The sequence below is a fragment of the Panulirus ornatus genome, chromosome 51 (assembly GCF_036320965.1).
Source record: "Panulirus ornatus isolate Po-2019 chromosome 51, ASM3632096v1, whole genome shotgun sequence".
Classification (NCBI taxonomy): domain Eukaryota; kingdom Metazoa; phylum Arthropoda; class Malacostraca; order Decapoda; family Palinuridae; genus Panulirus; species Panulirus ornatus.
Window position 1 is genome coordinate 1,757,523 of NC_092274.1, and position 27,285 is coordinate 1,784,807.

General features: G+C 45.6%; 2 protein-coding genes across 6 annotated transcripts in view; one reads left to right on the forward strand and one right to left on the reverse strand.

Moving 5' to 3' along the window:
• LOC139764818 (carbohydrate sulfotransferase 11-like) overlaps window positions 1-22,764 on the reverse strand; it is a 53,286-nt gene extending 30,522 nt beyond the window's left edge. Inside the window, exon 1 of one of the 4 annotated variants that reach the window (XM_071691783.1) lies at window positions 22,593-22,764. The gene's annotated coding sequence lies outside the window, so the exon portion shown is untranslated. Of the gene's footprint in view, window positions 1-2,911; window positions 3,070-9,145; window positions 9,366-22,592 lie in introns of those variants that run through there. The other 3 variants (XM_071691785.1, XM_071691781.1, XM_071691784.1) reach the window with 3 other exon arrangements.
• Polr1A (RNA polymerase I subunit RpI1) overlaps window positions 1-27,285 on the forward strand; it is a 141,828-nt gene that overhangs the window by 35,401 nt on the left and 79,142 nt on the right. The window contains exon 1 of one of the 2 annotated variants that reach the window (XM_071691760.1): window positions 26,178-26,256. The exons of the other annotated variant lie outside the window; for it this stretch is intronic. The gene's annotated coding sequence lies outside the window, so the exon portion shown is untranslated. Of the gene's footprint in view, window positions 1-26,177; window positions 26,257-27,285 lie in introns of those variants that run through there. 2 annotated transcript variants of the gene reach the window in all.

The following is a 27,285-nucleotide window of genomic DNA, read 5'->3' on the forward strand; positions in this document are numbered from 1 at the left end:
TGGAAAGCATTTGATAGACAGAAGGTGGTTGATGATGCAGCTCTTGAGGGCATTAATGGCCGACATGGCCATGTCCCCGAAGCAGCATACAAATGCCGACCGCGTCTGTGATCGAGGACGCGGTCCGGCACTGTTACACAACCTCGCAGGAAGGACCCTTTCTCGTGGAAATCAAAGTGTAGAGATTTTTGTGAAGCTATATCAAACGCTTTCCCTAATTTACCAGTCGTGGAAGCAGCCTATATATAAGTATATATAGGGTATATATACAACTAAACCATGTACCGAGGCTAATCTATATAGAGGGAGAATGGGTAGAGGAGTTAAAGTGCTTCATAGAAAATGTAAATTACCCATTATTTAGTTCAGCCCGAGGGTTGAAACATACAAGTACAGGACGACCATCAGTCTTTGGTGCTCTGCCGAAGCGCTCAGCAACATAAACCTATACATGAAGTCACGTGATCGTACGTTCATACATCGACGGAAAAGTTAATTTGGTCATAAATCTACGAAACAAAGAGTGCAACTCCAACACGGACGTGGATGGCTCAAGTGTTTTGGAGCAGTTCAATTCCTGCCTCGAAGAGACAAAAAGGTTTTCGAACGGTTCAACTCTTGCTTCAAATAGACAAAAAAGGCTTTGGAACGGTCCAACTCCTGCTTCGAAGAGACAGATAGGCTTTGGGACAATTAAACTCCTGCTTCCAAGAGGAGAAAATGCTTTGGGACAGTTGCACTCCTGCTTTGAAGAGGAAAAAAGGCTTTGGGACAGTTGAACTCCTGCTTTGAAGAGAAAAAAAGGCTTTGGGACAGTTAAACCCCTGCTTCGAAGAGGAAAAAAGGCTTTGGGACAGTTGAACTCCTGCTTTGAAGAGGAAAAAAGGCTTTGGGACAGTTTAACTCCTACTTTGAAGAGAAAAAGGCTTTGGGACAGTTAAACTCCTGCTTCGAAGAAGAAAAAAGGCTTTGGCACAGTTGAACTCCTGCTTCGAAGAAGAAAAAAGGCTTTGGGACAGTTGAACTCCTGCTTCGAAGAAGAAAAAAGGCTTTGGGACAGTTTAACTCCTGCTTCGAAGAGGGGGAAAAAAGCTGCTTATTTACGTGTTGACGTCAACAACGTGCACCGTGTGTGGAATACTAGGTGCTGGTGTACCCGCTGGAGACCAGGCGGTGAATTGACACGCCGTTGTGAGAGTGTGTGTTGTCACACCTCGCCATCAGCGTTGCGAAAGCTTGTGTTCGAATCTGGGGCTGGGTCGGTCGGTGTTCCGAAGCATCGCTGGCTCGTAGCGTCGCGCTCATTCGCTCTGATCCGAAAATTATTGTAATCGATGCATAGATAAGAGACGGCAGTTTGAATAATGGCTACAACGAATGTGAGACACAGTCAGTTTGATAATATAATTTAATTCCTGATTAAAAATGTAATTTGAATCCTCGTTGAAAATATGATTTGATTCCTCGTTGAAAATATGATTTAAATCCTCGTTTTCTTAAGTGCCAAAAGGTTTTATGAAAGTAAATAATGTTCAACTTACCTTAAATGTACAGTTTATAATATCCTGAAGTACTTCTCAAGATTATTAATTACAATTATCATTATCGAAGTAGCTAGTAAGATAATTGATATGATTATATTAAATGAAACATTTATATCATAAGGTATTTTATACTTGATGTGTCGGAATTGAACGTTCAGTCTGGTTGCGAATGATAAAAAAAAAAAGGCTCATGGGAATTGCATTGAAAAAAAAAAAATCATACGTTTGGCACACGCACGACGTCATCCGAAGGTATGAAATGATCGTACGCTTGGCACGCCTAACATCCCTGCTCACTCCCCTCACCCTCCCCTACACACACACACACACACACACACACACACACACATTCTTAACACGGCCGTTACATGGACATTCCCCGGGAGTACTATCTTGTCAAATAAATCATCACTCGAAAGGATTCTGCAGTCCCCTGCTGCTGTAAGTGGCGCACACCTTGGGCTTCAGTTAGCCTCATTGGTAAGTAAGGTGAAGTCATCCGGCTTTCACATATCTGACCTTATAGACGGTTGGAATATTAAGATCATCAGTGTGACCTTTGACCTGACCTTAAGCCGAGGGCCAGGCCATCTTGAATGAGGGTCGTACACTTGTGCTCAGCATGTCGTACTGTCATACCTCAGGGTCGTGGTCTGGTCGTGCCCGTGGTCGTGTAGCGGATGGTCGTTCATATCATGTTGCAAGTAATTCGGTAGTTACCACGCTTCTCTAACGAGGGGATTGAGTTACGGCCCACTTATAACAAGGGTCTTGAGTTACCGCGTCACTTTAACAATCTATTCGAGTTACCACGTCTCTCTGGCGATGGACGTAAGCTACCATGTCTTTATAACAAGAAACTTGAGTTACCATGTAGCTGTAACAGGGGTCTTGAGTTCCAACGTAACTCCACAAAGCCTCCAAGGTACACCCTTCAAAGCCCTCAGGCTCCAAGAGGCACTCCAAGAAAGCCCCGCAGAGCCCCTCCAGAAAGCCCCCAGAGCCTCCAAGATACATACCAGCAAAGCCCCCAGGCCCCCAGAGCCTCCCAAGATGCGAGAGGCACAGAGCCCCCAGCGTCTCCTTCACACCACATCCCAGGCACAGAGCCCACGGTCTCCCCCGATCCCACCTCAGCCCATGTCCTGAATCCCCCCCCCCCCCCCCCCCCCCGTCGTCAATTAACGCTTCGGTATCATCCTTTAAAAACAGTAACTCCCAAAATTTGCGAAGCTTAGTTGCCTACACACTGGAAAGAGGAGAGGGGTCCACCCTTGTGTTCAAGTACTCACGCTCCTCGTCAAACCACAGAATTTAGATTTAGAACTGATCAAATGTCTTTTGAGAGAGAACTGCAGCGGACGTACCCTTCCATGCAAATCCAAAGTTAGTGTGAAAACCTCTCCCGGGGGCGTATTAATAGCCAGGGGGTCGGGAGTTCCTAGGACGATTTTCCGTAGCCTGGCTTCGTAACGCAGCACACTTGACACACTCGCACCAGCCAGGCTGGCGGCCAACTGGCACCCCGAGCTCGCTCCACCTTTCTCTTGGCATCCTCACGCTCCCCGTTTTCTACCGCCGTTTTCTGTACGACCAGCTGCAAGGGGGGGGGGGGGGTAAAGCTGTCATGACTTCCATCTCTGTGAACCGTTTGCACTCCGTCTACATTAGCAAAGTCATTTCTCGTCTACTTTCCTCCAATTTTTAGTTGTATATACTTATGCATTTTTGAATGTCGTACAAATTCAAATAATGAATACATTTATCCAGATTGATGTATTTGATTAAAAAACTGTACGATATTCCGATTCAACCCAATATATATATATATATATATATATATATATATATATATATATATATATATATATATATATATTTTTTTTTTTTTTTTTTTTTTTTTCATACTATTCGCCGTTTCTCGCGTTAGCGAGTTAGCGTTAAGAACAGAGGACTGGGCCTTTGAGGGAATATCCTCACCTGGCCTCCTTCTCTGTTCCTTCTTTTGGAGAGAATTAAAAAAAAGAAAAAACGAGAGGAGAGGATTTCCAGCCCCCTGCTACCTCCCCTTTTAGTCGCTTTCTACGACACGCATGGAATACGTTGGAAGTTATTCTTTCTCCCCATCCCCAGATATATATAATACAAACCTCCAACAGCCAGGACGGATTAAGGCTTCTAATGTCATCCTACACCATCCAGAACATAGAAATTGATCATATGTTTACATTTATCGCTGACCCGTAAAATAGTCTTGAGTGTACACGTAAAGTGATCGAACGAAACAGGTGTTCCGTTCAGATGGATCCGAACCATTTCGACTTTCCGGAGCTGTTCTGAGGCGCGCGTGCGTGTCCTGAATACATGTCCTTTAACCCACCTATGTAACTTGCCTGGCATACATGGAGGCCTCTCTCTCTCTCCTCTCTCTCTCTCTCTCTCTCTCTCTCTCTCTCTCTCTCTCTCTCTCTCTCTCCTCTCATCGTAGCGCCCTAGCACATCCCATGGTGACGTGGACCCATCCCCACCCCTTCTCCCATCACGGAAACCCCTTCCCACCCCATCACGTCCCCCAGGACCCTCCCTCCTACCACCATAGCCTTCGACACGCCCTCTCCCCTCACCACGCCAGCTGTACGGAAAAATACGAAGCAGTAAGACGAAACACTGAATGAGAATCAGCCAGCCAGATCTTTAGATGTCTTGTGTAAATCCTCACCTTGGCTCCTGTATCAAGCTACTCTCAACACAACCAAGTTCTTCGTCACGAAAGAAATCATCCTTGGTTAATAATATCAACTAAAGAAATGTATTTGGAAGTCATTACGACGGGCGTTTTAGTGTTCACAAGCTGCCAGACTCGCTCGGAAACAGGTTGATAGATCAGGGAAAGGGAAATGTCGCTCTCTGGGGTGACGTCCCTGCCCTTTCTGGGGGACTGGGGGTTCCCTCCAGAGGTGCAGAATCACTTCCTGCTTAAGGTTCATGAGTGTATGCCCCCTGAACCTTCTCATGTATGCCCCCTGAACCTTCTCATGTATGCCCCCTGAACCTTCTCATGTATGCCCCCTGATCCATCCCATGTATGCCCCCTGATCCATCCCATGGATGCCCACTCATCCATCCCATGGATGCCCCCTCATCCGTCACATGTATTCCCTCTCATCCGTCCCATGTATGCCCCCTCATCCGTCCCATGTATGCCCCCTCATCCGTCCCATGTATGTACCCTGGTCCGTCCCATGTATGCCCCCTCATTCGTCCCATGTATGTACCCAGATCCGTCCCATGTATGTACCCAGATCCGTCCCATGTATGTACCCAGATCCGTCCCATGTATGTACCCAGATCCGTCCCATGTATGTACCCAGATCCATCCCATGTATGTACCCTGATCCGTCCCATGTATGTACCCAGATCCGTCCCATGTATGTACCCAGATCCGTCCCATGTATGTACCCAGATCCGTCCCATGTATGGACCCAGATCCGTCCCATGTATGTACCCTGATCCGTCCCATGTATGCCCATGCAACATGTCTCCATCCTTGAACCTTACATCTACTTCTGTTCAGTCGATCAAAAAACTTGGTAGACTTGTACTTCTGCGGGTGTTTTAATAGGTAGAAAACTTGGTAGACTGGTGCACCTTTTGGCGTTATATCGAAAATCTGGTAGGCTTGTACACTTGTTGGTCTTATGACAAGTCGAAAACGTGGTAGATTTGTATACCTGTAGGTGTTTTATGATTAAAACCTGGTAGGCTTGTCCACCTGTTGGTCTTATGACAAATCGAAAACCTGGTCGATTTGTACACCTATTATTATATGTTGAAAACCAGGTAGGCTTGTACACCTGGTAGTATCTAAAGTACACCTGGTAGTATCTAAAGTCAGGTGTCGGATTATATACCAGACTATATATTCCATGTGGTAATACCTCTTCAACCCTGGGTATAAATACCCCAGTTACGGACCCCCATCGTTGCAAAGTGATGCATGATTACACAGCACTTAATCTGCAACCTTTAATGAGTGTAACTCTCCCGTTTTAGTTATGTATTTCGCAATGCCTCTTGGCCTTTCATATATATATATATATATATATATATATATATATATATATATATATATACACACACACAAAGGAAAGGAGTTGCGCAGATGATCTATATCAACAGGTGGGTGCCCAGCAGGCCCCATTACCTGTAATAGACCTCGAGTGTTTAATGCAATTAAGTAATTGGGAGGTCCCTCTACCACTCCATGGCTTAATTAATTGGATCGACCAGTAATTAGCTTGATAGTTGCTGACTGGCTGTGTTAGCAGCCATTACAGTGATAACTTTCCCATTAGAATATGCTGTACACTTGTAGGATCTGTCTGTCTCCCTTACACACACACACACACACACACACACACACAGACACACACACACAGGGGTTCAGAACCACAGGGAAATGCACGTAGAAAGGATTTACGTTGGTGAAATCGTAAATTAATCTGAGGACAAATGGTTCTCTCTCTCACCCCACCCACCTGGAGTGTGATGTTCAGTGTCTCCTCTGTTCACTGATAACATCTGGGCAGGAGATAAATGTGGAGGAAGAGCCATCATTAGAATGAATGTTTGGCATTTGTTATTTTTCTCTCTACGGTGACAACCTTTGCGCGGGTCTGTTCAAAGACGTCTTCTTTATGTCGTGCGTGGCTGTGTTTGTTCAGTGTCTTTGTGTGTGTGTGTGTGTGTTTATAGGGGATCAGGTGTGTCTTGTCTGTGACTGTAACGAGATCAGGGATGTTTTTTTGTCTGTGTTGTGTGTGGAATCGAACGTGTGTACTTGAAATTAGCAGACGCAGAAATGCAAGAAAAAAAAAATAAAAAAAAAGGAGGGACGCTTCGCACGTCCTTCAGTGCACAAAAAAAAACACACCATAAAGATTCTCTCTCTCTCTCTCTCTCTCTCTCTCTCTCTCTCTCTCTCTCTCTCTCTCTCTCTCTCTCTCTCTCCCCCCTCCCTCCTTCTAACACACACACACACACACACACACACACACACATGACAGCTTGAAATGTCAAGATGAAGTGAAGGCTGTTAAATGAGATTGACCTTGACGACGCCAGTCCCAGAACATGACGAAAATGTTTTCAGACACTCGGGATACAGATTGGCACACTGCATGACACTAGTGTTACGGCACACTGTATGACACTGGTGTTATCAGGACCCTGATGGTGCATGACACTGGTGCTCATGATACCCTGATGGTGAATGATAGTGGTGTTCATGGACGCTGATGGTGGATGAACAGCTGGGTTAACTGTGGACCAACGGCCGCTCTCAGGATTCGAACCTATGCCATGCTCGCCCCTGGGCAGGCTCGTGAATGCGTCACGGTCAGGACCGCTGACCGCTACACCACGGAGGCCCTTAAATATGTGATCCTTAAAGGTCGTCTTTGTTGGCATGTCGAGACCAGAGTTTGAAACTAAGGTCTTGGGGGACACAGGGGTACCGACGTGCTCAAAGGTCGTACCGACGTGCTCAAGGATCGTACCGTCGTGCTCAAGGGTCGTACCTTCGTGCTCAAGGGTCGTACCGTCATGCTCAAGGGTCGTACTTTCGTGCTCAAGGGCCGTACCGTCGTGCTCAAGGGTCGTACCGACGTGCTCAAGGGTCGCACCGTCGTGCTCAAGGGTCGTACCGTCGTGCTCAAGGGTCGTACCGTCGTGCTAGGGTCGTACCGACGTGCTTGCGTGGTATTTCTTCCTTGGATTGCCCGCCCACTCTGTTGACGTCCCTCCCGCCTTCAAGGAGAATAATGGAGAAGGAACCAACACTCGCTTGACGGAACCCCACAAAGCTTCGAAGTAAGATTTTTTTTTTCTTCAGTGGCGCCCCTCCGCCCCACTGCGCCATATCATCAGACGTATCTATATGAGCCATGGCACAACTGGCTGGCAGTATTAGAGTGCGTGATGAAGGCGCTGCGCTGCGCTCCGCCTCGCCCTCCCTCAAAACACGTAAATCCGTATTTTCCTCGACAGAAACTAGTAAGTCACGGAGGAAATGGGTTGAAAGGACGCCAGGATCTTACGTCATATGTATAGCAGATTATCCATTAAGATCTTACGTAATATAGCAGATTATCCATTAACTTCCCGCATATTAAGATATATATATATATATATATATATATATATATATATATATATATATATATATATATATATATATATGTAATATTGATGTGTGTAGTAAAACTTATATTAATGACTGTGTGTTCTAGCTAGGGACGACTCTGGACACATAATGGAACTTTTTCCCTCCGGCCGGCTTATTGCAACACAGTATATTTCGCAGTCATAATCGAACGCTGGCTTTTTGCAGTATCTATTCCCAGCGACCAAAACGTCAGCGTTAAACTTAGCCAGTAAGCGTGGCGGTCGAGCGCTTCAAAGACATGGTAACTTTACCTCATATATATATATATATATATATATATATATATATATATATATATATATATATATATATATATATATATATATATATATGTATATATATTCCTATGAGTCCACGTGGACATGAAACACGATAAATTCCCAAGTGCACTTTCGTGTAATAATCACATCATCAAGGGGAGATAAAAGGAAATATAAGTCATTTGATATACAACGACGAGACGAAGCTAGGACACCATTTGGTAAACAAGTGACTGTCCATATATATATATATATATATATATATATATATATATATATATATATATATATATATATATATATATTTACATTCGTTTTTACTGTACCCTATGGCATACCTTTCCTTCAGTATTCTCATATATATTCCCTCATATGTCACGTAATGCACTTGTCTTAAAAACAACTAGGCATTGCAAGAAATATTTTGAAAAAGATGTATATGATTTTGGTGAAATTGCGTCATATACGCTAATATATAAATCTGATTATCATATAAATATTCGCACTTGAGAGATGTTAATTAACGTATTTAATGGCTTCCTCCCCCACTTGCCATGGACGGCATGTTAATATGCTTTGGATTATGCATTGATTCGTCAGGCAAAGAGAATTGGGTAATTACGTTAATGGGAAGTAATTATCTTTACGTTGGAGATCATCAATGTATCAGTATTGAAGTAAATGCGGACCACACGCGCGCGCGCATGAGCCATAACAGATAGACGAGGGGTAAGCAACGCTTGGGTTAAATGTCCACTGAACTGTCCTTTTTCTCTTCTGTCTTTGTTCCTCTGGAAGCTAGTGAGGGCCGGCAGTCACTCTCACCAGGTTGACCTTATCTGACCTGACTCCTGGGAGGTGGGGAGGGGAACAAGACACACCTGACCTACTGGCTCAGGCGAGGTCACAGTGTGACAACACACTAGAGTGATTTCACCAGCCCAGCTGAAGCTGGCTCACGTCAGGGGCTGGCTACCACCTCACCGTGGATGACCCGGAGAAAGATATACCCGCCAGGAAATTATGTCGGTGACCTGACATATCTAGACCAAACGTCACTGTATTTTGGTTATGTATGTACAGTGATAGCATTTTTTGCTCGTTGTCTTCGTTACCTGCGTTCGTGTCCGTCTGTTGTTCGCTGGTCATTTGAAGCGCCCGTTTACCGTGAAGCGGACCTTTGTTCGCTGGCCGCGTCCGTGTTCGTGCCTTGCTCGTGCACGGCGTCAGCCTCCCTCCCTCCTCACAGAACGTTCGCCTAGAGCGCGAGACGCCGTCACACTCGTGCAGGGAGGAACTCGACCCACTGGAGACAAGGTCAAACCAGATCCCTATCCCCCCAGGTACCCCTCCTCCACTGGAGTGACTTTGTGAGAGGAGAACTTTCACCTCACCTGCAGACGGGTCAGCCAGTCCCCGAGCCACCGAACGCGCCCGTTACTTCCCAACGAATTTGGCGGGAGTGACGGTCATCGTGTTCGCCGGTACAATCGGCCGTCACCAGGCCCACTCCACCGTCGCCAGTACACACAATCGGTACATTTTATCACCTTAAGTACACTCCTTTGTCGCTAGGCTGCCCCCAGTCACCCCTCTCTCTCTCTCTCTCTCTCTCTCTCTCTCTCTCTCTCTCTCTCTCTCTCTCTCTCTCTCTCTCAGGTGTAGGGCTGGGTATGTTGGGCTGGTGGACGGGCATGTATGGCTTAGGCACTAGTTATATAGGGCTGGTGGTGCACGAGTAGACAGGGCTGTACGACCCTATATACGGCTGGCAGTGCACTCTTATACAGGGCATGTGTGCACGAGTAGACAGGGCTGTACGGCCCTATATACGGCCGGCGGTGCACTAGTGGACAGGGCTGGCTAGTGTGCAGGTCTGTAGGGCTGGTCGCGCACCGAGCATAACCTTGGCTGAGCGTCATCCGCCCCCCACCACCACAGCTAACCGGAAACGACTGTGGCGAACCCTGGCGGTGGTGTGGCGGTGGTAGTAACAGGATGTGGACACGCACACACGCAGACGAGAACAACGAGCTAACCCCACCTAGGCGGACAAACACACAACATCCGTCGTAAAGCCAACGACACAGTAACCATCCAAAACTTCCCCTTGTACAGTGGCTGATCCCCCCCGTCTGTGCTGAGCTGTGTACACACACACACACACACACACACACACACACACACACACGGGAGGTAACAGACGCTCTTGCTACACGGGCCACACAGACCCCGGGGTCTAATAAGCGAGGGTGGTCTGGCCTTGACACTACGAGAGAGAGAGAGAGAGAGAGAGAGAGAGAGAGAGAGAGAGAGAGAGAGAGAGAGAGACGTAGACCACATAGACCCCCAGGTCCGAGCGAGATGGCCTGTGTGGTCTTAACACTTAAACTGACGGTCATATGCCAGGCAGGAGGCGTCAGTACGAGCCCTGGGTGCGTAATACACTCGGCCACTAACACGTTTGTTAAACCTGGTCTTGCATCACGTCCCATTCTCATGCACGGCCCATCAGTACGCCATGCGCCTCTGCATCAGCAATGACTGAACCACCTGCGATAACTGTTCGGGAGAAACAAGCAGTTAATTGTACCAAGACGGGGACACATGCGCGCGCGCGGGCGTGCCGAGTCGAAATGGTCGTTTTGATGGCGAAACAAGCGTCGCTCGCTGTTGAAGGGTTGGCACCAGGAAGCCAAGAAGGGAACAAGTCTGGAAAGTGATGAGGCAATTTTGCCAGATGAAAGTGATGATGAAAGGGCATGGTACAGTGGGTGTGTGTATTATCCCAGGACGCATTTGCAATAAGAAGGGGACCTAGAAAGACCCAGGTCTTCTTTCCCAGAGGCTCCCAGTAGACCTAGCTTTTTACGCTCCGTTCCGTAGCAGGGACAGGGTGGACTCCTCCCCTGAAGCGAGAAGTTCGTTTAGCAAGACCGTACTTATAAATACACGCACAGTTACTTTACGTCAGTTTTTTGTCCCACTTCGATTACTCTTCCAGACGGCTCCGGGCCACGTCTGGCTATTCATGAGGTCAAGGATGATGTCTTGAGCGAATGGCGGACGCGTCAGAAGCCGGTCTGACTCCTTCCGGTTCTTGATAATGGGGCCCGGAACCGGTTCCCTGCTTGTGGTCTTGCCGTAACCATCACACCGGGGTACATCTGGGTAGTGGGTCACTTGCTATAAATACACTGACACGGGAGTAATGCCTCCACAATCTCAAGCCTGTATCACACCGCCCTTCTAACTCGCTCCTTCAGCTGGGTCTTCAAGATGGCCTCTGCTCCTCAGAGCTAAGACTTTTGAAGCCATAGCTCCTCCGCTGGTGAGGAAGACCTGGTCCATTAAGTTGTTTGGCGCTACTGATCTGGCTCTAGTCTGTATCATAATACATGGGTGAACAGAGCCGACAGCATTTCTTGTGCTCTTACAAGATTCAACCAGGAAATACGAACGAATATGATATATATATATATATATATATATATATATATATATATATATATATATATATATATATATATCAGGGAGGTATCAATGCTGGATGTCTAAAAAAGGCATCCGTGCACGACTGGTCGACATTAAAACACAATGAATATTAAAATATGGCCTCGCCTTCGCTTGCGTCTGGCACCTTACTAGACTTACTACCACACTAGTGCTTCCTGGCGGTGAGTTTCGAACCGCTACCAGGTGTTTGAAGCGTCATCAGGTACGTTCGTTTTGACGTGTTGCGTTACTTCCTAGGGCTGTTTGAGGGCAAGGAATCATTATTGTGCCAGCAACAGACGTCTGTAAAGTACGATATTAACAACATCGTCAGATCTACAAGGATGAGAATAGATACTTTAAGCCCCCGAAATCCCACTGCACAAGGAGTCTGGAAACTGTCAGGGACAAACGTTTGCGGTGGCTACTTCCAGGGGAACAAACGTTCGCTTAGCGACACACAGCAGCAAACGTTTGCCCCATCGACACTTGTGACCTTCATGGGACAAACGTTTGACCCAGCGACACTATGGCGATCTCAAGGGGACAAACGTTTGACCCAGCGGCGCTATGGCGATCTCAAGGGGACAAACGTTTGACCCAGCGACACACGACTAATGATGGATTATATCTGTGTCGATATCCCCAAACGCCTCCCACCACAGCCGTGGAAGATCACCCACATCATTACCACAGTCATGCGCTGTTCTGCCGTCCATTGACGTCAGGTCCCTCAAAGCCTTTGACATAGTCGACATTGGTCCCACAAAACCTCCGGCCGACTTTGGTCCCTCAAAGCCGTCGACAAAGCATGGGACCAAGCGGACCTCCGGGCATCAGCTGATCCCGCCTGCAGACACCCAGGGAAACCTAACCAGCGACCTACCACTGTAGCTATACTGACTGGACATCGTCGCCAGGACTTCCTTCATCAAGCAGGGGTGTGGGGGGTGGTGTACAGTCCCCCTTCCTAACACATGCCGCGGTAGCTTTATAAACTCACCACAACAAACAGTCAGTCGCCTTCCAACAGGGTGGTGTAAACAAGGACGTCTTTTATAAAACACAACCCCGTGCAACTAACAGTCTACAGGAGCACATTCCCTAAACATACCCACCTTGGACAGGTATCTGAACTTACCATCTATAAGAAAAAAAAAAAGTGGGGAAATAAAAACTAAACAGGTTTATAATCGTGTTGAGGAAACAGAATCCAGCTTTGAAGAGTTTAGAATACTACGCCACACGCTAGCACCATTGATTACATCAGACCCGTATTTCCAGTCTAGAAATGCTCGTATAGATTCGGACACTTCCTGGACATATGGCAAAATTCTTTAGTACATGTACTTCTGAAGATGCAAGAGGGTGAAAGGCGTGCACGGGATGGAGTGAACTGGAACGATGTGGTATAATCGCTGTCAGTGGACTCGACCAGGACAAGTGAAGCATCTGGGGTAAACCATATTGAAGATCCATCGACGGAATACTTCCAGTCTATACCTGTGTAGGGGAAGACAGCGAACTCAGCAGAGACCAGATCTGGACAGTAACACAGATCTGGAAAGCAGTTTGGTTTCCACTGACCCCGAAGGCCCTAATAGATCAAGGCTCCAGTTTTTCATCGATATACTATGCGTAGCTCCTCAAGGAGCTCTGGTATTGTTCCTCTTTAATATAAAAAAACGACGCACAACACCACTATACACATACCCGCCAGTGTACCGAAGTATCATCTAAAGCAATAAACCACTCACACTTCAATAAACCCTCCAAATACACCCTGCAAAATGCCGTTGTCAATTGGAGAGGAGGCTTTGTGTGGGTACAGACGGGATGAGTGGCATAATGGGGGTCCGTCAGTGTCTAGTGGCTGACACATTCATTTTTTTTTTTTTTTTTTTTTTTTTTTTTTTTTTTTTTTTTGTGATGCGGCCGAGGCGGTGTACTTTCGTAAACCCGTCATACAGCTGACAGATTTCATGTAGTACTGATGGCTTCGCAACAGCATACTTTTATGTGTATACAGGGTGTCCCCGAAATGTGCTCACTATGATACTGACTTTTTTTCTCTTTTTTTTTATCTGAAAAAAAAATCCATGAGTTATAATAAGGGTGTCAAAAAGTGAGTAAATATTTTGGGACAAACTGTTTGAAAACTTCAAGTCAGAACTAGTTGAAGCGTCATGTGTATGACTGTGTGTCGTCAGGAATTTTTGAGGGATTTTGAGCGGCATGGGGTCGGACGTCTACGACCGTTTGGCCCCGTATGTCGAAGTTGATCATGGCGCTTTTGAAGCTTTGGTTTGGTGTCGACATCCAGCACTCGGGCTCAATCCATCCATCCCTTCTCAACTCGGTACTCGAAAAGCACTTCATTTCATCGTATATAACAGATTCCCTGTTACGTCCTCTTGTTCGATGCATGTTCACAACAGCTGACCTCATCTCACTGCTGTAAACCCTTGGACGTTGTGATCAAGTTACCATTTCTCTCTTCCGTGTTGGCCACCCCCTTACCCTACCCTCTTGCGACAACCCAGCTCAGTTACGGGACCGTCTCTGTACCCTTTCCTCTGGACGTTCACTGTGAGTCCTGCGAGGTAGATGAGGCAAGGGTACATCCTATACAGCACTGTCCTCACCCCCCCCCCCCACACACACACACACACACATACCTCGGCGTTTAACTGTATTTCCTGTTGCCTCACAGCCTGAGGTGGGCTGGGCGAGTCTCACACCTTAACCTAGCCGATAACAGCATTATTTGTACTGCATAAACAAAAAAAAACCGTAATTAATAACCGTGTTTATTCGTTAACTTATAATAACCGCCTTCGTTCGTAGGACTCATCAGCAAACATCAACAAAGCTGAAATACAGTTCAGATCCGCGTTACAGTACGTTACCACGAAGTACAGAACCAAGACAGGACAGTCAGAGAATCCTCACATTAGATGGGGAATACCATTTTGGCGAATTCAGACGAAATTCATGTATGATTCTCAATATAGTTTAAACAAAATGTCTGAACCTCTCGATGCAATTCAGACATGATATGCCTGTCTGTCTCCCAATACGATTTTGACCTATGTCCGAATCCCAGCACAATTTAGACACGTCTGAATACCCTCGCAGATCTGACGGATGTGAAATATTCCTACGAATTTTACCCTCGTGTCGACCAGTACTCGCTGACAATCACTCAGTCGTCCACAAAATACCAGCGACCTTCAGCCAATGATTAACACCGGGGCTAAAAAAAAGAAAACATAACTTTCAATTGGAACTACAATCGACCAGGTAGACTTCATCCTACCACCTACAATCCAGCTGGTAGACTACACCCTACCAGCCAGACCACACTACACCAGGTAGACTACACCCTACCAGCCAGCCTACACTACACCAGGTAGACTACAACCTACCAGGTAGACTACAACCTACCAGCCAGACTACACTACACCAGGTAGACTACAGCTTACCAGCGAGGGTACACTACGCCAGGTAGACTACCTGCTAGACTACACTACACCAGGTAGACTACAACCTACCAGCCAGACTACAACACTTGGTAACATACAACCAGGGTCACCACTGGGATTGCAACAGCCTAGTTAGGTCAGGTCACTGTCTGGAGGGCAAGATGAGACACAAGGCACTGTGGGATCCAAATGACGTGTTGACCTTAAGAGGTCAAGTAGAGCCAGTGTCTGGTGACCTGGTGATTGGTCAGGAGCAGCTGGCGGTGGTGACGCAATCTGAAAAGGTCAGTGCATGGCGAAGGAGGTCAAGAAGGGTCACTAGTTAGTGAAGGGTAGATCAGGAAAGGTCACCAGTTAGTGAGGGAGGTTGAGAAATGTCACTAGTTAGCAACAGATGCCACGAAAGACCTATTAATTAATGGAGGTTAATTGGGGGTGTCACAAGAACGACCAGTTACGCAAAGGTCAAGCAGGGGTCACTAGTTGAGGCGAAGGAGGTCAAGCATTACAGTTTCGCCAGGAGCACAGTAATAGACCCAGCATATATTACACAGAACTCTCTCTCTCTCTCTCTCTCTCTCTCTCTCTCTCTCTCTCTCTCTCTCTCTCTCTCTCTCTCTCTTGCGTGATGTTTGGAAGGTGTTGGAGGAGATGGTGGGCGTGTTGCTCCCACGCACACCCCGGCCTCAAACATACCAGTATATTCCTCAGTTCCTCCGGGACGTATAGCTAGCATACTCGCCCTTCTTGCCCGAGTTATATACAATCCTTCACTCTTCCATAAGACGACATCTTTTGACGACCGTATTGGTTTTTAAAGTTTATTTTGTCGACTTTAACTCCACGGAGGCGTATGGAAAAAGCTGCCTTTTCGTATCCTTGATTGCTATCAAGCTTGACGTACAGCTTACATACACAGACGCGTCTTAGACGATCAGTGTATGAAAAGAAATATAAGACAGAAAACTAATGGTTAGTTATTTGCGCCACAAGCGTATCATTTAATGAAGGACGTCAGATTATGATAAAGCCTTGCGGTGCGAAAAATCATCCGATTTTTATAAGACCACTGTCAGTCTAGCTGTTCATCCTCCCTTATGGGCTGGTCTATGAATTGGGTACCTGGGTTCGGCTAGAGAGAGAGAGAGAGAGAGAGAGAGAGAGAGAGAGAGGAGAGGCAACACCAGTGTAGAAAAAGAAATCTTTCCATACAAGAAATAGGAATGACAACCCATTTAATAGTAATCTTAGAGTACGAGAGGAGGTCACCTTGGTGACTTGGACTGTGCGTCACAGACTGGCCAAGCTGCAGGGACAGGAGATGTTAGCTTTTGCCACCTGTGCTTTCGTGAGAGAGATCACGGACGGAAGAAAGCCAGGCTGGCTACCAGGACCACGTCAAGACGGAGAGGAATTTCGAAATCCCAGCGTTGCAAAAGGTGGCGATGTCTAAATGTTGCAAAGCTCTCTCTCTCTCTCTCTCTCTCTCTCTCTCTCTCTCTCTCTCTCTCTCTCTCTCTCTCTCTCTCTCTCTCTCTCTCTCTCTCTCTCCTCTGACGAACACGTTGTTCTTGTTCTGCTACGTTGTTCACGGTTATGTAGTTCACATAGCCACCGCTGGTTGGTTTAAGGTACCACCCATCAGTCATCCATCACACGGCGGCGTTATTTCAAACGCCCGCCACGCGACACCGTCTTCAAACACGCCAGTTTTTTCTTAAGTACATACACCCACACTGTGGCCATCAGAAAGATAATTCATTCATTATACAAATGAGTCATGATCAAGCCTCATTTGCATTTCGTCTGGCGTCTGTGTGTGTGTGTGTGTGTGTGTGTGTGAGTGTTGGGGGGGGGGGGGACGCTCACGATTCTCAATTGAGAGGCAAAAATCTGCCGCTGGGGAAGGACCTCTTCTTCACCACGCCGCTTTTCTCTGTCCTCCCACCATTTCGGAAGAGGTTAGACCCATAAGAACGCCCGCTGAATGCTCTTGGCACCCCCCCACAAGGGCTGTTGAGAGTGACAAGTAAACTGAGAGAGAGAGAGAGAGAGAGAGAGAGAGAGAGAGAGAGAGAGAGAGAGAGAGAGAGAGAGCATTGTAAACATTTGTGCACCAGCCCCAAAAGTCCACACCAACACACCTGCATATAACACCTGAGCAGAACGAGTTTTGCTGTGCTACCATTAAGGCACACTTTGACCAAGTCCGTTTGGATGAGTTTAGTAATCTTATGCCTCTCTCTCTCTCTCTCTCTCTCTCTCTCTCTCTCTCTCTCTCTCCCCGGGCATATGTTGGCGTGCTCAGTGTGCAAGTCGCGCGGGAGTATGTTGGTGGTGTGTGGTTGAGGGTAAAAGGTACGTGATGTTGGCGTGACTCGGGCACCGCTGCGTTCAACACAGGTGGCGAGATGTTTGCAACGTGAACGTTTGACGGAGGAGGTTTGGCGGTTCGGCATGGCTGTGTCCTGACGTCCGGCCTCTGGCATAGCCAAAATCCTATTCAGGGGCATATCGGTCGTGATCTCTTAAGGGCTACTGATCGCCTCCCCAACAAAATGCCAGGCCAAGGGGGAAAAAATATTCATATGGGGCAAGTTAGCTGGTAATATCGATCAACTGCTTCGGTTTAAGGTAGAGGAAGGACGGGTAAGGGGATGTGAGTTTGGTACCAGCGTTAGAAAAAGTGTCTTTTTGAGTCGGCATCTACGACATTTGATGTGGAAGATACTATAGAGAAGGAATAGAAAACTTGAAAACATTCTGTAAGATCTAACTTGCGTTATTCTTATTACAGTCGTTGCGGTTCACAATATAAATACGTTAAGTATATTAAATATGAATATACGAAGAGAATGACATTTCTAGTGGTGAAAACATTGAATCTCAAGACGTTATTATACATCACACAACTTGAAATGATAGATGACCATTACTATTATAACAGCTGATTACCTCCACGCTGAACGTATCTGGATTTTCATTCACAACACTGCAACTTAAAATTTATACTGAAAGAACCCTCTGTGTTACTCCGCGGCGGACATGGCGTAGTGAAGATGGCGAGACGGCACTTTGTACGTAGTGAAGATGGCGAGACGGCACTTTGTACGTAGTGAAGATGTCACGAGGGCAATCCAGGAGAGCGGTGGAGGTCATGGGAGGTTGATATCGGATGACTGGGAATGCGGCAGAGGCTAATCTCCACTCAGTTGCTTTCACCACATGAAACGAAGGCTTAAGACGTCGATAATTTCCAGTCCACGTCAGCCTGCATGGCTACAGTAAATTCCAAACATACAATGAAACGAGGCAGAGCGACGCTCAATTTCCATTTGCGAGACCAAGTTATGGACATGTGGTATAGCGTTCCCAGATGAGGAAGTATTCAATATCGGCTTCCATGGTAAAGTATACTGCTGGTGACGATATCAGACGAGCTATCGGCTCGGGCAGTGTAAATCAAGAAGCTAGAAGAGGCCGCCATTCCTCGCTTTGCTTGAGGATGGACACACCTGCCTGGCGTAGGAAGGCATTGATGCATACGTGGTTTGCGTCGGGGTATTTATTAATCCTTGAGGCTGTCGGCTGCCTCAAGTGTGAACCTTAAGGTCTTCGTTACATATTTTTTAGGTTAAAACATTCATTTACACATTCGAATTCCCTTATTCATTTCTTGTGAAGGTACGACGCTCGTAAACCAAATCACCACCCACAAAGCTGTGTCAAGTTAGGCAGTGATGGGAGTCGTCCAGTCGTATCCGCGTGCTTCAGAACTCTTGGCAACACAAGAGTCGAAGGAACGAACGTTGCAAGCCTCCATGCCTAGGGTATAACGTACTTATCTAGAATTAACTCGTCCTTCAAGCCGCCAACAATTAGAAGTGGGGGAGGAATCCATGCCAAAATGTCTTCATCATGCCAGTGCTGGAAAGTGAAGGAAACGCGATCTTTGCCCTGTCTTAACTGCTACACAACGTGAATGGAATTTGCGATTATACCGTACAGGAGTTGAATAAATGTTATTACACCAATCTCCTAAAATTAGTTCATCCTTTTTATGAGTTTTTTTTCTCACTCGTGATGGAATTTAGTATTGTATTGTAAGATGGAGTTATGTGTTACTGGGAGAGAAGTAAAAGAGGCGTTCATTTTTTTTTTTTTTTATTGCTGTATAAATTCAATGTAATTTATTTCAAATTGGATGTAACCATTTAGTATTGCATTCATCAGTTCCTGGCCAATCGTTAGACCCCCTTACACACACGTTTAACGAATGATAACCTTCATCATTTGTGTAAACACGCATGCCAGATACTCCCAGTCATGCGTGTAGAAGCTTGGCGTTCATCCCAGACCAGAGATTCGCGGGGCAGACGTAGAATCTTTTATGTGGTATAAATGACCATTTCTGGTGCCCTGTCTCAGCTATACTGCGTCGACGTCCAGCACCCAAATTCGCCGACGCAGTCCGTAAAGTAACCAGCCACCTACCATCACAGTCGCCGCCCCACACACATAGCCTCAACAGTAAGGGGGGGAGGGGGGTTGAGAGGCTCGCTGGCCACCCCAGTAATTCTACCACTGCTGGGGCTTCCACTGGGGTCGGGCGGCAGGTCATCCGAGCTCAAGGAGACTGGGGAGTGAGTTACATGACATGATTGTCTCTGACCTATTCCATCACCCCACCCATCCATCGAGAACCCACAGGTTCTTTAAAGGTCACATCCGGTCAGAAAACCACGCGGGAACAACCCCAAGAGAGGCATGAAGGCATTTCAAAATGATCTTTCGCCATCCCTGTGTGACCTCATTGACGGGTTGCGCGTCAGTCGAAGTTCCGTGGCTCTCCCCGCTACTACCCTCCTCTTGCTCATCACGCCCCCACGAGGGTTCATGGGGTCACTGGCTCTCACCTCATCACAGTACTAGAGGCAGTTCTGTGTCCTAGCTTGCGAAGTAGGCATTCGTCGAAGGTTACAAGGGGGTGAAGCCATAAATGAGAGCGCTGGATGCCTTCCCGACCCCGTCTGTGTTGTTTGTTTACGTATGGCGCGGGTCCAGGGCCCACCTTCGTACCCGGACGGCACAGTTGACGGACCGCTTGTTGTCTTTAGGTATGTACTATATTATCATTCCATAAATGATGATGTAATCTAATTAAAACGTAAGTTTCAACAATGCTTCTAACATTTAGTTGTCTTTTAAATTCTGACGTCAAATCAAGGTCATTGGGTGGATGTGCTCGTAAGGATGAGCAGTAGGGTGAAATACATCTTTAATCGTGTTTGTAGTTGCATACGATAACTCCTGATCCACTGAGCTTGCCTCTGGGGTCAAAGTCTCACAGCTTAAGGTCAGGGGTCACCTTGTTAAAACTGGGTTCGGCGTTCTAACTCGAGATGATTCTGTTATTTGTTCCTATCCTCTATTGCTTGGCAAGGTTATTTCAACTGTCGGGTCTATCCCTCTTAAAGAGTTTTCTATAAAGTTCAAAGTTGTGATTTACGAGGTTATAAAAAATAACTTATATATTATTTGATAGTTCCCGAAGATACACATACAGATTGCTTGATTGAACCTGCTGCAGTTTTACACACACACACACACACACACACACACACACACACACACACACATATACACAGAGTCTTGCTCCCCGACCAAGCAAGATATAATTCCCTAAGTCTCCTCCCACTAAGGCACCACAAGACTACTGCTATCTTGGTCCTGAAGAAGCAAAAGCCTGCACACACTGACCCAGGCTAAACTGATCGTTTTAACTCGTCCAGCCAATCAGACCTCTCTTTGTGCGTCGACTTTGTGCTCTCTCTCTCTCTCTCTCTCTCTCTCTCTCTCTCTCTCTCTCTCTCTCTCGTAATATATATATATATATATATATATATATATATATATATATATATATATATATATTTTTTTTTTTTTTTTTTTTCATACTATTCGTCATTTCCCGCATTAGCGAGGTAGCGCTAAGACTTAACAGAGGACTGGGCCTTTGAGGGAATATCCTCACCTGGCCCCCTTCTCTGTTCCTTCTTTTGGGAAAAAAAAAAAAAAAAAAAAAAAAAAAAAATGAAACACGATATGTTCCCAAGTGCGCTTTTGTTTAATAATCACATCAGGGGAGTAATATATATATATATATATATATATATATATATATATATATATATATATATATATATATATATATATTTTTTTTTTTTTTTTTCACACGATTCGCCATTTCCCGCGTTAGCGAGGTAGCGTTAAGAACAGAGGACTGAGCCTTTGAGGGAATATCCTCACTTAGCCCCCTTCTCTGTTCCTTCTTTTGGAAAATTAAAAATGAGAGGGGAGGATTTCCAGCCCCCCGCTCCCTTCCCTTTTAGTCGCCTTCTACGACACGCAGGGAATACGTGAGAAGTATTCTTTCTCCCCTATCCCCAGGGATAATATATATATATATATATATATATATATATATATATATATATATATATATATATATATGTGTGTGTGTGTGTGTGTGTTTTGGAGGGTTACGCAATTATCTCTTGTTGATGCTCCTAACATATTTGTCTGAATCCTCCGTATATTTATACTGCAGAGGCAGCGAATAACGGATACTTGCGTGTTGGGTCGTGTTGACCTCGACGACCTCTGACCCCCCCCCCCCGCCCCCCCTGTAGCCTGAACGAGGATACACAACACACTGCGTTGACTCAGACGCCATCATCATCAGCCAGTAGAAGGAAAAAAATCGTACTTGAATGTAAGGAAAATCGTTGTGTATTAGACAAGACTCGATAATCATTTCTTTTATTTCTCGTGAAAAAAAAACCATATCAAATTTTAAACGGGGGGGGGGGGGGGTACATCTGGGATCAGGACACCCCTCACTCTTCTCTCTTACACGTTGGGGGCCAATTTAACCCCCCCCCCCCTCCATCCATCCTCTCCCTGAAACCCATCTCTCGTAAACTCGTCTTTGTTGCTCTCCTCTGGACCTCCTCTATGAGCACTTTGTGCTTCACTCAGGCGGCCAGACTGGAGAGGGTTTGAGCAGCTTGGCTGACCATCTCCGTATCCATACACTTGGGAAGCTGAGAGAGAAAGCTTTAACGTGTGTGTACAGCTTTGGTGGGGAAGGGGGGGCGGGGGAGTTGATTAGGCTGAGAATTCAAGAAAGTCTTATACACCCGGCAAGCAAGGCTTGCCTCATTCCCAAACTCCATTCACTCGCACAGAAAACGAAAACGAGTTTCACAACAATGCCCGGAATTTTATTTTTTTCTAAATTGCTCACTAATAGAGGCCAATTTAATAATTATGTTTTTTTTTATAGAAAAAAGGTAAATATTGATAATTACTCTCTTTGTACTCGCCATAATCTTAGTCGCAGGTCTCAAAAGGGAAATTTAGGACCGCGCGATGATGTATGTATTTTCATTCTGAACCCAACTTGCGAATAGACACACCACATATGACATCAGAGACTCCCCAACACCACTCACGTAATGCACAATGTCACATTATACGACACCGTGATTTAACACTTGTGAGTAAGGTTAACACTTACATGCCCCTTGCGAACGGTGGCGGCAGAAAGGTCCAAATCCCGGGGATTTCCAGCACAATGGTGGGCCTTCAGTCACACAGACCCACTGGGTCGCGCGAGGAGGGGGGAGAGGAGATGTATTAACAGGCGCACTGTGTATTCCTCGTTCGTTGTGAGCACTACTGGCCGCACTCCCTAGTCCCTATGCTCTCAGCCTTTATTCCCCGCGTGATCAGAAGATTCCGAATTTCTTACTGTGTTTCCGCGGTGTTTCGTTGCGTTTCGTCGGCCTCCCGTTCCCCCATTTTCTACATTGAACAGAACGTCTTATTAGCGGAGGGGGGTGTCTCATCCGCATACTTTCCTTCTGTTCGTAGATATATACTTAATGACCACGATCTGTAGTTAAGTAATACTTACGTTGAATGGGTTCACCAAGCAGGCAAATGCATTAATGCTCACCCAATGGAAGCTGTCAAGACTAATGACGTCATCGCGTTTTCGCCCGGGCTTGCGCATCAGGGCGGAGGGACGAGTGACCAGTTAGCGATTATGTACACACTCAGGAAGGAAAATAACGTAATATAACATCATTAACCGCTAAAGTATTTCATAAAGTTAAATAAAAAATCTGTGAAGGCTGTTTTGAAACGCATGAGCGTAATTCTTCGTTTTCTGCGATTTAATTGAGGAATGTGAAAGGGGGACAGGCAATTATGTCCGTAAACACAAGTCTTCCCCTCCATTCGATGTTACGTTCACCAAACTGAGACAAATAACATGAATAGATTAACTGTGTGATCATAAACGTTTGGAGTGAACGTTGGAAACAAACGTCGAGGGAGAAGGTATTCAAAGCAGATAATTTCGTTGCCAGACTCATGTTTTGTTAACAGCAAATATATGTAGTTGAGCGAAATAATGACAGTAATCTGTAACGATAGTGGACGCTAATCAGCGAAGGTGTGTGAAAAAGGAAAAACTACATGTTTGGTCGTTCTATGGGGGAATTTTGGTTTGAAAATCTTGAAATGCTGAGATGTAGAATGTTTATTTTTATATAGATCTTTTGATGCCTAAATTACAAGTGAGACCTAGTTAGCAAACAGAAAACGGGTGTAGGAAGAATTCTTACAATTTAAGTTCTGTTCTAAAGGCTGTATTATTCATTTCCAAAACATTTTCTAATTTTTCCATCAGTTTGCTTATACTCCATCAACCCCAGCCTATATTCCATCAACCCCATATCACATTTGTCCTGTCTTTCAGCTCCCCACACCTTCATTTTGAACCTGCCTCTTTCTCTTGTACATCTCCCACTCACTCGCACTCCTTCCTTGTGGCTATCGCCCACACACACTTTACTTTTCCCCTAGCGACTTAACCTCCTCATCTCGCCACTCACTTTCCTGTCTCAGAAGATCGTATGCTGCTTACTTCACCTGCACATGTTGGCATTGCTTCCCTAAATACCTTCCGTTCCTCGTGCACTCCCCCAAGGTTTTTTTACTCTTCCCATATGCCATTCTTCACTCAGTCTTCTGTGGTATCTCCACACTCAATCTCACTGGCATTCAGCACCCTCTTGCCACCCATACCATTTCCTCTTTTCCTAAGCCGATGCTACTAACTCTCACCAAGAAGTGACAAGACATCCCACCAGCTGCCCAGCCCAGCACATGCACACCCAGCAGTCTCTCCTTTGCACGCTTGTCAGTTGGTATATGATCCAGCAATACCCATTTATCCCACCCCAATTCACCCACGTAAGTGTGCCGGGTTTTGTTTTCTTTACCAGGCGTTCCCAATCACCAGCTCTTTTTCAGCTCACGACTTCTCAAGCTGTTCGCCATTTTGACTCGCACTCTGTACCACACCCTCCCATATTACTCTGAACTGCCACACCAATTCCTTTAGCATTCAGATCTCCCACCACGTATACTCGACCCATTGCACCACCGCCACCAGTGGACGGAGAACGTCAGCGTGTAATAATCTGCTTTCTCGCGGGGGTGGTCGCCCCTCCCATGTTCCAACAGAGGTGTCTGCCTCCTAAAAGCTTCTGCCCACGTTATCATGCCATCGCACTCTACCTTTCTCCTTTCCCAGCTTTACCCTTCAGCAGCTTTCCACTTCCACAGCTTTCTTCCTTCAGCTTGACCAGTTTATAAAAAAAACATTTTCCGTCCTTCAGTGATGGATTTGGCCGTTAGTAAAATTAATTAGATTTATGGCAATACTCTCGTTCACTCGGGCGATAGAATCGTCCACTCACAACGATAGGTTCGGCGGCCTCCTGGCACGATAGAATCGTCCCAACAGCGGCGACTGATCCTCCCCTCTTGACACGATAGACTCACCCACCCTCAGCGATAGATGCTCCCCCTCCACTTGATAGATGCGTCCCGTTTCATAGAGAGAGAGAGAGAGAGAGAGTCGCTCTTATTTGCTTCCGCACAACCATCGCGTATACACACACACTATTCCTCCCGTGTCGCGTCGCTTACCCTGTAGGACACGCCTCACCACTGCAGTTGCACCCCCGTACGCTTCCTGCGACCCCACGCCACCTCAACCCCACCCCAAAGACGTACACTCACACACACTCGTCACCATTGGCGTTCGAGTATGAACCGACCTCATTATAATCTGGGAATTCAGTGCTGGTTCCTTTATCAGTCACTTATAATCTGGGAATTCAGTGCTGGCTCCTTTATCAATCTCTTTGACTGGAATTTAGGTTAGCCAATAAATCGGGTGCCCAATTTATTGACGACATCTGAGGGAAGGATGAACAGCTGGGTTGATTGTGGACCGAGTGCCGCAGCTAGGAATTCGAACCTATGCCTTCAACCCCAAGGGGCCCATGGCATTCTTTCAAGGATATGTAATGTATATGGTCAAGAGATGGTCTAGATTAGGACGTCAGTTGCCCGTGCCGTTTGAGCTGACATTAAGATAAAGATGGCGCCATTATTCAGCGATCCCTGTGTACACATAACGATGGGGAGCCACAATTCCATTTTTCGTATGTATTCTTTATTATAAACCTATAGTGATCTTTCTTTTGGTGATGCCTGGTTTATTCTCTCATCAAGTTAGTATCCTTTTGTTTTTCATTGTATCGTAAATTGGTTCAATATGCCAGTAGGAAATTGTAGATTTACTTTGTTGTGACGGTGAAATTGGGGGGGGGATTTCCATAGCCAAAACACAAATATAATCCTTATCGAATTATTGAAGAAATAATTGTTTCTGAGAAACCCACAGAAATTACCGATTGTATGAAACTTATGAATGTTTATATTCCAGTATCTCTACATGGCGTTTGAAAATCTCAGTACTACTTTTTTAATTTGATTAGATAGAATAATCCCAAATAGAATTATTTCTTAGTAATAATTAAGAATATTCCCCCGATATATCTGCATGGCGTTTGAAAATGGCATTACTGTAATACTTAATTTGATTATATAGAATAATCCCAAATAGAATTATTTCTTATTAATAATTAAAGATATACGCCTATCTATCTGCATGGCGTTTGGAAAAAATGCCACCGCAATTGTTATTTTCAGTAAAAAATTTTCAGTAAAATCGGTGAAATTAGCCTACCACATGGTAGGGTCGAGACGTCACATGTCATGTAAACAAAGCTAGCTGGTTCCTAGGGAGACGTCCACAGGTGAGGTCCAGCACGATATTTAGTGCCAATTTCATGCCAAGTTGAACACCAGCGGTCGATTTTGTCTATATGATAAGTCATATATGTCTGCCCCGGTTGTATGTAGGTGATGTGGCGGTTTCCGCCGCATTCGGAGGCTGGTTTGAAGTGGTTCTGATGGCTGGGCCACCCCCTTTTCCTCATGTGTTATTGAAGCGACAAGGAAATCGTATTTTTCTCGAATTATATCGGTATTATTACCGTTGACGACATCCAGACCGTAGTTAGGTGTATTAGTCCAGGTTTAGTGTGATTGAAATTGTTATGACGTTGGTTTTTGATGTCATTGATGGATTCTAAACCATCATTTCATGGGATTACCACCATTTTGTGGATTTTGCCCCACATTATCTAAATTTAGGTGCCCACAGACACCCTCATTATCCTTGGACAAAGGATATGGGGGGGGGGGGGGAGTCTAAAATGTCGTGATTTAACTTTGAAATGAAAGTCAGAACCGTTAAAGAAAAAAAAATCGGAAAAAGGAATTCCACCTTCCAGACAGGTGGATGTCCAAACCGCTAATTTTCCCGTTTAATTTATCATGCATAAAGTTCTAGAAGTAATGAATATAGATTAATAAGTATCTATGAAATGAGTGATTTTATCAAATGGGTACCTGGCGTAAGCTAGGGTGTGTTTGTGTATGTGTACCTACCCAGGAGTAAAGGCATAATACATATATACATGGTTAAGAGGTGGGGCAACATGAGTATAGAGCTCTTTCCCTGTAATACACAAATGTGGTAATTATATAGTTTATGCTTCACAAAAGTTAAGAAATTTTTTTTTTATTCAATTGCAGTATTATTTTTTAGACACCCCATGGCTAGGAATGCACATCCCCTTGGTTGAGTTAGGTTAGGTTTATTAGACAAAGACATACCATTGTTCACTTATAAAATCGCTGTGGGGCAGAAAATGTAAGATTATCTCAAATAATAATCACTGTGGAGAACAGGTCTGCTGACACTTCAGATCCCTTTCCTC